Source organism: Pseudopipra pipra, chromosome 1 (assembly GCF_036250125.1).
Source record: "Pseudopipra pipra isolate bDixPip1 chromosome 1, bDixPip1.hap1, whole genome shotgun sequence".
Lineage (NCBI taxonomy): Eukaryota > Metazoa > Chordata > Aves > Passeriformes > Pipridae > Pseudopipra > Pseudopipra pipra.
Genome location: NC_087549.1, coordinates 154,020,591 through 154,034,787, shown reverse-complemented (window position 1 = coordinate 154,034,787; position 14,197 = coordinate 154,020,591).

Sequence of the window (14,197 nt, the reverse complement as noted above, 5' to 3'; positions counted from 1 at the left end):
GTTTATCCATACAGGGATAAATCTTTATGGATGACAGTCCTTTCTATGAACCAGTGATTCCCAAGATGTCAAAGGTGTCCCAAGGTTTGTCCATACAGGGATAAACCTGTATGGATAAAAATCTTTCCTATCAATCAATGATTCCCAAGGTGTCAGAGGTGTCCCAAGATTTATCCATACAGGGATAAACCTTTATGGATAAAAGCTTTTCCTAATAATCAGGGATTCCTGAGGTGTCAGAGTTGTCCCAAGGCTTACCCATACAGGGAAAAACCTTTATGGATGAAAGTCCTTTCTATCAATCAGAGTTTCCCAAGGTGTCAAAAGCGTCCCAGGGTTTGTCCATACAGGGATTTTTGGAGAGCAGTTCATCCTCCTCCCTCAAAGGGAACAAGGGGCTAATCCAACTGTCTAAGCCTAAATCCAAAGAGCTGCCAGGCCTGCATCCCACCCACCACAAGGTTGGTTTTTTTTGGAGGCTTCCCAGCTTGGACACAACAAATTCCCAACTGTAGGAGAACTGATGAAGCTCCAGCCAACCGTAGGAAGCTCCAACAGCTTCCTTCTATTAAAAGGAGCTGTTTTTTTAGGGAATGCACTGATGGGGAAGTGTCTTTAGAAGGTTGCTGATGTTTAAGCTTCACTCACCCTCTTGGTTTTAGCCAAAACACACCCTCTTTTTGTGGACATGCACCAGCAGCTCCCCCACTCTGTGCCATGGGCAAGTCTGGTGCCAGTGACACGAGCCAAGGAGTTGGCATCCTGCTCCCACATCCCAGGGATTCCTCTGGCTGCTGCCAAGGGCCAAAGCAGTGTGTGCTCACTCAGACATGAATTACCAGCTCTCTGGCACGGACTGAGGGAGAACACTGGTGTTATAAGAGAAGAAGTCTCTGCAGTGCTGTGTCCCTTCCACCGAGGGACAAAAAGCTCTGGCTTTTTTCCTTCAGGCTTTGCCAGAAGGGGATGGTCTGAGGAAAGAGAAGGTCTGTGATCAGTGACAGAGAGTCTGAGTTGAGCAAAAGGTGTTCAGGCAACTGTTTTCTTCGTGGAGTAAACGTGGGTTTTTAGAGTCAGAATCCCAGATGGTTGGATTTGGATGGAAGGAACTTTCCACTTCAGGTATGTGGGAGCAGCTTCTTTTTCTTGGTTATCCAAATGTCAAGCTCTGGTCACTCCACTCATGGCTGTGAGGGAATGGCCAGGCTGATGTGACCTCAAAAAGCTGGATCTCAAGGTCGTCACTTCCATGGTCTCACAGCCAGAAGCTTCTCCAACCCCCCAATATTCCTGTGCCAGAGCAGGTCTGTTTGATGTCAAAGTGTCCACCTGAACTCCTTCAGCCCTTTCCACAGAAGGGTTTGGATTGGAAAAGACCTTCAAGATCATCCAGTTCTACCCCCTGGGACACATTCCACTATCCCAAGTTGCTCCAAGCCCCATCCAACCCGACCTTGGACACCTGGAACCCCCTGAACACCAGGAATGGGGAGTTCACAACTTTTTAGCTGAGCCCTGGGCTGTATTTAAGCTCTGACCTTCTGCTCTAATTCAGGACCTTAAATTGGACAGCGGGGTGGTTTTATTCACAAAGAAAGTCCTGTGCCCACGTGGGTGAATTTGTTTGTGGCTTAGGAAGGAGGAAAAGTGATTGGGACAGAGGGAAAGGGAAGAGGAAGAAGGGAAGAGGAGGAGGAGGAGGAGGAGGAGGAGGAGGAGGAGGAGGAGGAGGAGGAGGAGGAGGAGGAGGAGGAGGAGGAGGAGGAGGAGGAGGAGGAGGAGGAGGAGGAGGAGGAGGAGGAAGAGGAGGAGAGTGTATGGTTATACGGTGTGATTTGAATATGAAAACTTAAATGCCAAATACATTTAAAAAGGGGCTGGGAAATGACTGAGTAACTTGGTGGGTCATTGCACAATTTTCTGACTATAAAATTCATGTTTTCTACTCATCTGCAGGTCCAAGGAAAATCTTTCGTGCCTTGTCATGGACCACTGGGAATATTTGAGCTGCTTTTCATTCTCACCCACTTCAGACAGGTGAGAACATCAATAAATAATCAGAACAGAGGTGACCTTCACCAGCAGAAGATTTGGATACCTGGAAGCAGAGATAGAAAATGAAGTGGTTGTTCTCATTAATAAGTCAGCTCAGTTATCAGTGTGAGTGTTGGGGTGATTGTTCCTAGAAACAGAATCCAGGATGGTTTGGGGTGAAAGGACCTCAAAGTCCCATCCCCTGCCAAGGGCAGGGACACCTCCCACTATCCCAGGTTGCTCCAACCTGGCCTTGGACACTTCCAGGGATCCAGGAGCAGCCACAGCTTCTCTGGGCAGCCTCTGCCAGGGCCTCAGCACCCTCCCCGCCAGGAATTTTTTCCTAATATCCAATTTAAACCTTAAGGCCGTTGCCCCTTATCCCATCACTCCATGCCGTTGTCCAAAGTCTCCCTCCAGACTTTTTAGGAAGTGGTGGCCCCAATCGGCTGCATTTGGGCTCCTGAATCAAAGCCATGATTTGTTTGGAGCTGAAATATAAATTAAAACTGGCCTCAGCTGGGCAGTTGAAGGGCTCTAGTGCCAGAGAAAAGCCTGAGCCATCCAGAGGCATCCATAGGACTTCCACAACAAAGGAATTTTGGGACAAAATCCCAACATTGAGCTTGCTTTGCCCATGAGCTGAACTCCTGGGTTGAGATTGGTTGAAACTAATCCTGCCTCATATGAAGCCTAAAAAATCCAATCCTTCTAAGAATTCCTGATCAAATCAGACTCAGGGTCTATTCTTAGCCTGGCCTTTGAGCCAAGCACGTTCATACCCAGGTTTAAAGGACTTTCATTGGCCATGATGAGGATTTAGACACCCTGGGAGCCAAACAAATCTGATTCAAAGCCCTTTTCAATTTTCGAAGTTGGTGTCTCCAGCTAGACTTGAGAAATGCATATTTTAGAGAGGCACATTCGTTATATTATGAGTTGAGGAAGGAGAAAATAGGATAAGAAAGAGGAATGGCCCAAAAAAGCTCCTGAAAGCAGGTGGAGAGAGGCCAAATCCATCTGCCTGGGAATGTCATGCAAAGAGCCAAGGATAGAAGGGATAATTTGGAGGATCATTTGGACAAGTGAAGTTATGATACATGGACAAAACACCACCGGGGTGGAAGAAAATCAATGTCCTGGCAGCTCATCATAGGGACAAAAAGACTTTAAAGGTTCTGATTTGGAACAAGGAAGAGGAGAAAGAAGGGAGGCATCAAATAAGGGTTAAAAAATATCGGGGATTTTTGAGATTCAAAAGTGATTTGTCAGAGTTCTTCCAGCAGGATATTTGTTATTAAAAAAAAAAAAAAGTAAAAAAAATGGACAAGGATCGGTGAAATCAGAAATAAATTCTTACAAAAATCTAACACACACGTAAATGTGTTAATTCTAATTCTGATTCATCTCAGTTTAATCTTTTTACACGCTTCCAATAAATTTATTGTAATCCAGCTCAAAATAATTCAAATAATTCAGAACAATGTCTGTTATCTTTCTTTCTCATGCCAAAAACATAAATTCCACCTGCAGCCCCTTTGAAATTGTTTTTCAATATTCATTTTTCAACCAAAAGGAAACGAGTGCAAAAACGTGCCTGATATTGGTGAACAGGATTTCACGCCCACAACCTCAGAGCAACGAAAATCAATTTAATTCTTTGAGGAAATGTCAGATTTGATGAAAAAAGACCTTTGACTTCAGCGTTTCATCATCTGTTTATTATTTGAGAAACGGTTTCTCAGTAGGAGGAGGAAAAGTGCAAGTGTTTTCCCTCTGGGATTGATCCCTTCCCTTTCCACTGACCAGACTTTTACTTGTTTTTGTTTTTTTTTTTAAAGTCCAGGGAAAAATAAACAGAAGGGAAACCTGAGAGCACTTTCCTAATCTGGAGACAGTAGCAATTAAAAGAAAACAAACCAACCTCCCTGCCCATGAAGGATAAGAGACCTTGGCCTTAAACTTCAGCCAGGGAAAGTCAGTTTAGGAATTGGGGGGGATGGATTTTTCTAATGGAATTTTTTAATAGTAAAATAATTAAAGGGTGGAGCAAATAATCAGGAGATGGTCTGTGGGCATTTATTGACCCTCAGGGTTAAATTATCTCTTCCCTTCTCAGGAGACAAAGGAAATGGCTTCTCAGGATTCCCTTAATCTCTATTTCTTGGGATATTTTCGTTTTATTTTTATTTCGATTTATTTTAGTTTTATTTTCACCCACGGGAACATCAGGAGAGTAAACTCTGTCTGAAGCACATTCTTTGCTGGAGGACACATTTCCAGGAGCAGCTGGAGTCAAAGAGCCATCACCAAACCAAGACCTTTGGAACTGCAATTCCTGAGAGAATTCCACAAGCTCAGGAGCTTGGAGGGCTTTCAGAAGGGGTTTGGAAATGAACTGGAAAGAAACCCATCCCGTTTTTGTGTATATCTGCTCCAGCCCCTCCATGTCCTTCCTGAGCTGAGGGCCCAGAACTGGACCCAGCACTCCAGGGGTGGCCTCCCCAGCGCTGAGTCCAGGGGCAGAATCCCTTCCCTGGCCCTGTTGGCCACCCTGTTCCTGAGCCAGGCCAGGATCCATTGGCCCTCTTGTCCCCCTGGGCACACTCTGGCTCCTGTTCAGCTCCCTGTCCATCCCCACTCCCAGCTCCCTTCCTGCCTGGCTGCTCTCCAGCCCCTCTGGCCCAGCCTGGAGCTGCCGGGGGTTGTTGTGGCCCAAGGGCAGGACCCGGCCCTTGGCCTGCTTGAACTTCATCCTGTTGGAATCAGCCCATGGATCCAGCCTGGCCAGGTCCCTCTGCAGAGCCCTCCTGCCCTCCTGCTGATGGACACTCCCCCCCAGCTTGGTGTCATCTGCACATTTGCTGATGATGGACTCAATGCTCTCATCTAAATCATCAATAAAGATATTAAGTAGAACTGGGCTCAGCACTGATCCCTGGGAACACCACCAGTGATCAGATCCCAACTGGCTGCAGCTCCATCCCCACCACCCTCTGGCCCTCCAGCCAGTTCCTGGCCCAGCACTTGTGCCCCTGGCCAAGCCGTGGGCTGCAGCTTTTTCAACACTGTTCTCCTCCCAGACCCAAAGCACAACACTGGAACAACCACCAGGAAGAAAATTAACTTTATCCCAGCCAAAACCAGGACACAAAGGGACAAATCCACACTTTTTCCATGCTTTCAGATCCTTCAGCACAACCTACTTGAGTACTGGCAGCACGTGGCTGTTGTTAATCCCGGCACAACCCCGAGCTAAATAAAGCTTTGTGGCTCATCCCAGGCTCTCTGGCTGCCAGCCAGGGAATTTTGTGTCCTTCTGGATGGTCCTGCACCTTTTCTTTCTCTTCCCTCATTCCCACAAAAGCCTCACGTGGGGCTCCCAGGGGATTTGTGGCAACTCCAGACCTTGCCATGTCTTTTTGAAACCGGAGCTGGCAAAGCCAGAGGGGAGAAAACTCCTGGAGGTCATCAAGACCTTGCTTTCTCCAGAGGGCACAGCAGCGGGAAACGATTTCATCCAGCTCTGAAGAGCCTCGAATTTCTCCAGTTATGACATTTTTGGGACCTCAGGTGGCTGATTTGCTGCCATTTGACCTTAAATATTCCCGTGTTGTGCTGCAAAGACGTCCCTTCTGTGGGTCAATGATAGACAGAGATATTTTGCAGACATTTCATTCACAGAGAACGACTCGGATTTTTTGGAGGAGAGAGGAAACTGTGCTCAAAAGGGAGAGTCCAAAATTGAATTTTAAATTATATTAAAACATAAAAGAAGGGATAGAGAAAGAAGAGCATCTTAGGTGACTCAAAAAGAGCATCTCAGGTGACTCCAGCCCTGAGGAACCTGATCCATCCAGACCATCATCGTTGGTCACGTGAAGAGTAGATGATGCTGTGAAGATTTTTCACACCTTATTCCTATTTTTCCCGATTAGAATAGGAAAAAATAATAGGAAGAAACGCTGAAAAGGATCTCTGAGGTTCATCTGATCCATCCAAGATGGTTGTGAAGAGTAAATTTAACCTATGGCCCTGCTGACCTCAGTGTTCACTTCTGGTGGGAAGCAGGGATAGGGATTTAAGTTAAATTTTGTGGCTTTAACTTTTAATAAGCTCAGCGATATTGTTGGAATGATCTGATTTTCCTGCTGATCTGTAGAATTTCACAGGAAGCATTTTCAAGCCTATTTCTTTTCCCAGCAACAAAAGAATCTTAATCACACGTTTAAAAAACAGTCACGTGGTTCTAGGAGCGGAAATTTAATGAAAAATATGAAATATCAGCTGAATTTTCACCAATTTCTGTGAGTTAATAGGAAATAAAGTTGGGAAAACTCAATATCCACAGTGCTCTCTTCCAGTGGGAAGCAGGAATAGGGATTATGGACTTCTAATAAACTCAACAATATTCTTGGGATTATTTGATTTTCCTTCTTTATTTTCCTTCCATTGCTCTGTGAATTTTGAAACAATTCACAGGAAATATTTTCCAGCTTTTCAAGCCTCTTTTTTCCAGCAATAAAAGAAACTTAAACATGTGTTTTTAAAAAAACCCCATGATTCTGGGAGCTAAAATTTAATGAAAAATATAAAATATCAGTTGAATGTTCATCAGTTTTTGTGAGTTAATAGGAAATAAATTTGAGAGAACACAATATCCACAGTGTTCTCTTCCAGTGGGAAGCAGGAATAAGGATTATTGACTTCTAATAAACTCAACAATATTCTTGGAATTATATGATTTTCCTTCTTTATTTTCCTTCCCTCTCTCTGTGAAATTTGTAGCATTTCACCAAAATCATTTTCCATCCTTTCCAGCCTATTTTTTGCAGCAACAACACACGTTAAAAAAAAAAATAAAATAAAAAATAAAATCTGGGAGCTAAAAATTAATGAAAAATATCAAATATCCGTTGAATTTTTATGAGTTTCTGCGAGTTAATAAGAGAACAAGCTAAGAAAACACAACATACCCACCTCTAGATAGACCTAGAAAATAAACAAGGTTTGAAGCAGAACTAAGTGTGGGGAGAGGAAAAAATGACAGGAGGAAAACTGAGGCTGATGATTAGGATTTATTTCCTGGAAAACCACACAAGGATCAGAGGACTGAGAGTTTCCCAAGGGAAAGGGTGGGAAATCTCTTCCCTTTGCCTTTTCCTCTGGGATAAAGCCCCGAGGGACAATATCACAGAATCCTTTATCACAAGGTTATCACTTTGGGCCTGGAAATATGACTTTTTGGGTGTCGAATTTTGCTTTTTAAGCCACGATTTTCCCAGCTTTGGAAGAGCATTGAAGCAGCTCCAACCACCTTAATCCTTTTAAAGACTTTTTTTTCCAAACATTTGGCTTTTCAAATCCATCCAGTGAAATTCTTGCCGCGAGAAATCAAAGTTCCAGGCCAGGAAATAATTTGCTGGGGGAGTGTTTTGACACTTTAAAATGGTTTAATACCCACGTTAATGAGTAATAATCACTTTATTAAGTCTCTTTTCAATTGTTTTTTTCTCCCTGAGGGAAATTTAAGGCATCAAACCTGATATAAAGGTTTAGGTTTTTCACAGCTGAATTTTGCATTCTGCATTTTATTCCTATTATCCATTTCCAAACCTCTGCTTCCTCTTTTAGGGAAATTCCATGCTTTTATAAAAAAAAGCCAGCTGGAGGGAATAAATGGCTTTTTATTCAGTGCAAACCCTTTGGGTTTTTCACTTCTGCTGCATCACAGTTTGCCTGTCATTAGGAAGAGAAATTAAATATTTTACAAGGGGGAAGAAATTAATCCTTTTAGGATGGTGAACAACAAATACAGATACAGATACAGGGGTAGGGAGTGCTCTTAAAATCTCTTGATTTTAAATGAAATTTTTGGTACTGGATTCCTTTTCTGAGTAGCTTTTTTCATTACTATGTGAAATACAGGAACTGGGGTTACAAATAGGCAAAATCAAAAATGTTCCCTGTTTCCAACTCTTTCCAGAGGGAATCATCCCTTCTTCGAGGTGTTTATAAATTGAGAGTCTTGCTTTATATAATTTTTTTATGATTCCTTCAGCAATTCATGGAGAACAGGCAAATTTGGAGGGAGTTTCATTCCTCTGGAAGTCCAGGATTCTCCACCTGTATTTTTGGGGCTGTTTGGCCCCAACCTGCCAACAAGGACTCTCCATAAAAGAGGTGCAAGAAGCTTGTGGAATAAGATCTGGATTTATGATCCCACTCTTTTCAGGGGGACCTGAATATTCTTGGGAGGAGATTTCATTCATCCCTGACTCTCTACATATATTTTTAGGGCTGTTTGGCCCAGACCTACCAAGGACTCTCCATAAAACAGGTGTAAGAAGCCCATGGAATAAGACCTGGATTTATGATCCCACTCTTTTCAAGGGGACCTGAAAAGACTTGGGAGGAGGTTTCATTCATTCCTGACTCTCTACACACGTTTTTAGGGCTCTTTGGCCCAAATTTACCAAGGACTCTCCATAAAAGAGGTGCAAGAAGCCCATGAAATAAGATTTGGATTTATGATCCCACTCTTTTGAGGGGGACCTCAATTTATGATCCCACTCTTTTGAGAGGGACCTGAATATTCTTGGGAGGAGGTTTCGTTCATCCCTGACTCTCTACATATATTTTTAGGGCTGTTTGGCCCAGACCTACTAAGGACTCTCCATTAGAAAGTACAAGAAGCTTGTGGAATAAAACCTGAATTTATGATCCCACTCTTTTCAAGGGGACCTCAAAAGACTTGGGAGGAGTTTTCATTCATCCCTGACTCTCTAAATATATTTTAGGGTTGTTTGGCCCAAATTTACCAAGAACTTGTCACAAAAGTCATGGAAGAAGCACCTGGATTTATGATCCCACTCCTTTTGAGGGGGGCCTGGAAAGACTGTCCCAATGAGTTGCTCTTCCCACTCCTCTCCTTCTCCCTCCCGACCCATCTTCCAACATCAGCTTGACCCGACCTCCCAGACCAAAACCAGAAGCACTGATGTGGTTTTTCAGTCTGTTTTTGTTGGTCAGGACACTCCTAAGAGGACCATTGTCATCTATCCTGTAATTCCCAACAGGAAGGTTAATCCATCACCTCCAGAGAGGAGACACTTCAGCTGCACAAATACAGATTTTTATGCTCCTTGGCCCGTGGATTTAGGAGAGGACCTGGCCTGCTTTGCCTAATTCCAGCCAAGTGGGTGATGGTTCTTCTCAGGCAAGGAAGCTTGGATCCATGTTGTTCCTGAAGTGCAGTGTCTCAGCTGGAATATTTTTCTCCAGTTTAAATATTTTTCTCCAGTTTAAATATTTTTCTCCAGTTTAAATATTTGTCTCCAGTTTGAATATTTGTCTCCAGTCGAGGCATTAACAAGGTGGTTCCTGGCTGCCAGTGGCAGCAGATTAAGGTGGAATCATAGAATATTTGAGTTGGAAAGGAATTACTGATCATCTAAATGCTGTTGGACCCTGGAAAAGTCCATCAGAGCTGGCAAACAAGTGACTTATGATGGACTCAGATCTCTCTGAAGAATTTATGTCTTCCCTCTCCTTCAGCACCTCTCTCTGTGCAGTTAATTAGCCCTGCCTCATAATTACCCCTCCAATCTTAGCCACCAGAAAGTTCCAGTTTTGATTCATCAGCTTGAAATGGACAATGGAAAAAATGACGAGAATCTCCAGTTCCCTGCCACCCAAAAATAGGTGGGATGGGAAAACATCCACTCAGTCTTCAGAGGGGATTAAACCTGACCCTTCCTTTCCTGGTGCCTGAGGTTGGATGCCATGAAAATGGTCCTGGATGGTGTGGAATTCCCTTTGCCACTGAGTTGCATCCAAGTTTTCTCCCAGTTTTTAAAATTCCTTTTAATTTGTATCCTGCCCTCACAGCTTCTGGCACCCCAAGGCTGATTTCAGAGGCTTTGGCAGCTGAGTTTCATCCTTCTGTGCCATCAGAACATCCAGCCTGCTGCAGAGAGGTGTTACTTCCCAAATTTTCCAATTCTAGGGATGTCCAAAGGACAAAGGTCTCCCACAGCTTCTTTTCCCACAAGGTTTTCCTTCAGTTCAGGCTGTATAAGGATCCTTTTATCCAATTTTACACCTGAGTGGGTAATGCTGGCCTTCACTTGGGTCTCTCCTGGACATTCTGCTTCTGGTTCTGCTTTCTAGAGGATTCCCAAAATTCTGCTGGGTGTAAATAGTGTTTATCCCACCAGGAATGGAAGGATTTTCAGACTGCAATCCTAATTCTCACCCCATTTCTCTGCATTCCCACCTGCAGCTCTGGCCAACCTGGGGACTTTCATAAAGCCCTTTTTATAGCATCAGTTTTACCCAGACACTGATTTATCTTCATCCCTGATAAGCTGAAGAAATGGTTGGTTTACAAACTTAAGAAGGACAATTTTAGGATACTTCCTGGTGGCAGGGTATCAAAATTACCTTTTAGGATGATTTTTTTTTTAATTACTCTTTAGGATGCTTTAAGGACAAGAAAAAAATGGGATCCACATATTTTGCTGGTGGGGGAAGGAGAATAAAACACCCTCCAAATGTTTGAGGGCAGGGAATTCCATAGGTGGCAACTATTTATTCCTACAAAATCAGGAATGAAGTTGGATAACTCAGACTCTCCCACTAAAGGGAATTCATTTTCCCAGGCCTGAATCTCCTTGCTGTGGCTTAAAAATTGAGCTTTTCCCTGTTAGAAGGTCAGAAAGCAGAGGAGACTTTCTGCTTCTCAAAAGCCAATTTATTCCCCGGTAGATCTGTGATTTGGGGGCTTTTTTTAACACCTCAGAACAAGTAAAATCACCCAAAAACAACCTTATGTCAGTCACAGAACCTCAAATCTGAAAATTCATAGCACTGGGAGCTGCTGGGTTGTCTCCCCCTCTTACCTAAATATCATTATCTTTTATTTATGGCCCCTCAGAACCTGCAAGACCTGAGGGATTATTTTTTTCCCTGTTTATCCTACACGCTCTGAGTGTTGTTTTTTAAACTCTGTCATGTCCCATATAATTGTAAAGTCCTCTCCTGAGGAATCTGGGCTCTGTTTTCATACAATTTCCCATTATTTTTGGTCGGTGCCTACATTCATTTTTATTTATTTTCCCCTTTCAAAACTAACAGCACCAACAAAATAAACTCTGCCCCCGAGAAGCCTTCAGTTGGAATCTTCTCCTCAAGTCACACCAGGTATAAATTTATTTTTCAGGCCAGAATAAAGCAGCTAAAAAATTGCTCATAAAGAAAGGAGTCAGCACTTTGTATTTTCTGCTTCACATTTGTGTGTTTCTGCTGAATTTGGGAGAGTCCTGATCACAGGTTTGCTCCCTTTTAAAGGTTGTGATTTGGGTTTTTTTAGATTAAAGTGTCTGATGCCACCTCTCAGCTTCAGGTTGGATATTAGGAAAAAAAATTTCAATTAAAGAGTGGTTAAATATGGGGACAGGCTGCCCAGGGAAGTGGAATCACCATCCCTGGAAATGTTCAAAAAACAAGTGGATGGGGCACTTAGTGTTATATTTTTTTGATCTTCAGCCAAAGGTTGGATTTGATGACCTTGGAGGTCTTTTCCAACCTTAAGGATTCCATGATTCCCCTTCCTAAGTCACATTTTCCATCCTCCAGATGATTTCAGGAGGAAAAATATAATTAGAGGTATCTTAAAGAGTAATTAAAAAAAAAAAAAATCATCCTAAAAGGTAATTTTGACACCCTGCCCCCAGGAAATATCCTAAAATTGTCCTTCTTAAGTTTCTAAACCAACCATTTCTTCAGCTTTAGCAGGGATGAAGGTAAATTCTAATTATATTAAATGTTGAATTATAATACTTTAAGTTCAGGCTTATTTTTGTCCTAAATAAAGCTATTTCTGCTTCACCTGAGGTGACAGATTGAGATTTCAGGCTTGGTTTTCCCTCTAAAAAGCTCTGCAGTAGAAGTTTGAATTTTATTTTGGTTTGTACAGTGGATGAGTCCCTGACATTGGAGTTAATAAAAGGTTAACCAAAATAATTTATAAAGAATTCATAAAAATAAATTAGTAAAAAATTAATTTATTGATGAATTAGTAAAATCATTACTAAAATTAATAGTCAAAATTAATAAATTAGTAAAAGTCAGAGAGATTTAAAGATGACAAATGGAACAGGAAAATTTCTCCTTGTCCACACGTGAAATTTCCTTTCTAAAATTGTCTTCTTCTTCTTCTCTCTTCATGACTGGGTTGCAGGCTTAGTAAAAGTTTTAGAAGGTGAACATTGATATAATATGGGAATTTGGGAATAGAAACAATGGCCAAAAAACCTTAACTTGCAAGAAAAAAAAGTGCCACACGGTAAAAAAAACCCTTCAACATTATATTAAAATAGAAAACCAGCTTCATCTGTCTCCCTGACTTCCCTCATATCCATTCAGGACTGACTTTCTCAGAATTCTGGAGAAATTGGAATTATTCTGATGATGAACTTGGGCTTTATGACCTTCCTTTCACACAACTAAAGGCAGGTGAGTTACATCCCACCTATTCCTGCCACTGAATCCAGCACAGTTTGGACCCCAATGACCCTAATTAATGGACCCCAATGACCCTAATTAATGCCTGCCAATAATTCCTGGGGGAAAGTAGTTCCCAGATGATAATGAGTTAATGGTTGATGTGGGAATTGTGGGAATTAGGTGGATATTACAACACAAAGACAATTGCATGTCACAGGTGGAATAGATCTCACCTAATTTTAAAGTTAAATCTTGGCAACACCCTAGACTCTCTGATCACTTCAAAACTCAACATAATAATTCGGTTTATGCCGAGGCAGACATCTAAAAAAGCCAAGTTTTGCTTTCCCAGGTATGTTTTTCCTCACTGCTTGTAAAGGATGAACTTTAGGATCTTCCTTTCTCACAACTGAAGAGGGATGAGCTCCACCCCACCTATCCCTGCCACTGAATCCAGCACAGTTTGGACCCCAACGTGCCTTTGTGTGTCTGGCAAATTGTGTGTTAAAGGGCATAAAGATCCTATAAATAAAGATTCTGGGGGCACTGGGGGCACAGTGCCCAAGGGGTGACAAACTTCCTCCTTCACCTGTGCTGGAGGGGCAGAGAAGACCCCGAGACCCCCATTCCCACCTCTGCTGACAGAGGGGTTGTCTCCTGCTCCACTCCACCTCTCAGCTCACCCAGGATTTGGGTGAATCCCGATTTCTCTGAGGGGATTGTGATTCCATGAGCAATCACAACACCCCTGATACTGTGCCCTGTGAGGGGACAGGAGCTGTCTGTGCATTAAAAGCAGCCTGGGAGCAGCTCAAACCCCCTTAAAGGGCAGTGACTTTTAGCTCGGGGACACGGTGGGTGTGTTCCAAAGGCCACTGATGGCAGCAGGAAAAGACCTTTTGCTTTCCACGTGCTTTGGACAGAACCCAGCAAGAGTTAAGTCAGGGACACTCTCCTTTCTCACACAGCTCAACTGAAAGCCTGAAATCCCTGGTATTTGCTGAGCAGGAGTGAGTGTGGGGCAGGAAGGCAGCTGAGCTTTCCTTTCCTCTCCAACTGTTTGTCTTGTTTGGGAGCCTAAAGCAATAGAGGAATTCCACGACAAAAATCAGGGCCGGAGAAGCTGACAGAGCAAAAAAAATTGGGACCAATAGAAAACTTCCAACAGCTCCTCCAAGCTTAAGAATTTCGTTTTATATTGTCTGGCTTTAACTCACGGGCCCTGCTATTCACTGCTTTGAAATGCTGGGCTCAGGTTTGGCTGGGGGGGGATGTTTATTGTTTTTCTGATCAGCACCCTGAGCCCTGAATTTATCCCAAGAAAACCAGAAATGCCTACAGAGCTCAGAAACACCAGAGAGGGAAGGATTTGGGCTTCACTATTCTGGATTTCTGGGATTGAGATGAGCAGGATCTGGGCTTCATCATTCTGGATTTCTGAGAGTGAGATAAACAGGATCTGGGCTTCACTATTTTGGATTTCTGGGATTGAGATGAGCAGGATCTGGGCTTCATTATTCTGGATTTCTGACAGTGAGATGAGCAGGATCTGGGCTTCATCATTCTGAATTTCTGAGAATGAGATGAGCAGGATCTGGGCTTCTCTCTTCTGGATTTCTGAGAGTGAGATGAGCAGGATCTGGGCTTCATTATT